Raw genomic sequence first — 1175 nt, 5'->3', positions numbered from 1 at the left:
GACCTCTGGCATGGAAAGAAGCCATTCAACTCATCATCTTTGTACCAGCAAAAATAAAAATAAAATCTCACAGTACAATGCAAAGTCAAAAACTATACTTTATTGCAGTAGTTATTCTTTTAACATTTATCAATGTATCATGAGAAGAAATCATTTGAGAGAAACTGCTGCCTGAGCATTTTTTCAGACCTCATGTCACTTGGATTTTAAGGATTCAATCTGGCCGTTTATCTTTTTCCAGAAAGATGAAGCATTGTACTGTTTTAAAGACCAAATGAAAATTACAGCAGCTTGATCAATTGTGCATAGTGATTTACTGGCCTGTTCCCCACCCAAGGCACAGAAGTGCAGTATATTGGAGTGACTGAGAATGGAAAGTATAAACTATACACTAAAACCACAGGCATATCTAATGTACCATAATGAGGGCTTGCAAGGGGATCAAATACCTGAGATACATCAATACCACTGGATTATGGAATGAAACAGTTTGGATTTTGAACAGCCAACCACCTGGTTCGAAAAGGAGTGCAGGAGGCAGTTACCTAATGTAAAAAAGGATATGAAAAAATAGGATAAGCACAAAAAATAATTTACTGAAGTAAAGCCATAACTTGGAATTTAAACCTATCGGGAAAGTTTTGATGGGCTGGAGTTCTCTCTAGAAAAGGGAGACGAAGATGTGAACTAATAGAGGCTTTATAGATATCAAAAAGATTTTAGAGCATGTTTAGATATGTAGGAAGCACCAGAATTGGAGCCAACTATTAATAAATTCATCCATGAATTCATGATGTTTTTTTTTACTTAGAGAAGGAATAGAAAATTGAACTACTCAGAAGAATTAGCATTAGTAAAATGGATGATTTAAAGTAAGATTAGATAAACACGTGAAGGGAAAAACGAATGTAAGGGTTTGTTAGTGAATTTAAATGTGGAGAATTCTGATGATGCTCTACTTAGCATTTTCTGAAGTACCTCCATTTCCTCCTTGGAAAAGCAACAACAACTTTGTACATTCCTTAAATTTGTATCAGATGTGATTTTATTTCTTGTAATGGATTCTAATTTTAGAACATTCCACAATGAACCCAATTTAAATCTCCATGCCAGGAACTGGGAGCTCATCTGAATGAACTACATGTTATAATACAAGAAATTGCGTAATTCTTTCA

This window comes from Hypanus sabinus, chromosome 5, assembly GCF_030144855.1.
Source record: "Hypanus sabinus isolate sHypSab1 chromosome 5, sHypSab1.hap1, whole genome shotgun sequence".
NCBI classification, from domain to species: Eukaryota; Metazoa; Chordata; class Chondrichthyes; order Myliobatiformes; family Dasyatidae; genus Hypanus; species Hypanus sabinus.
Note: the sequence above shows the minus strand (reverse complement) of the source record.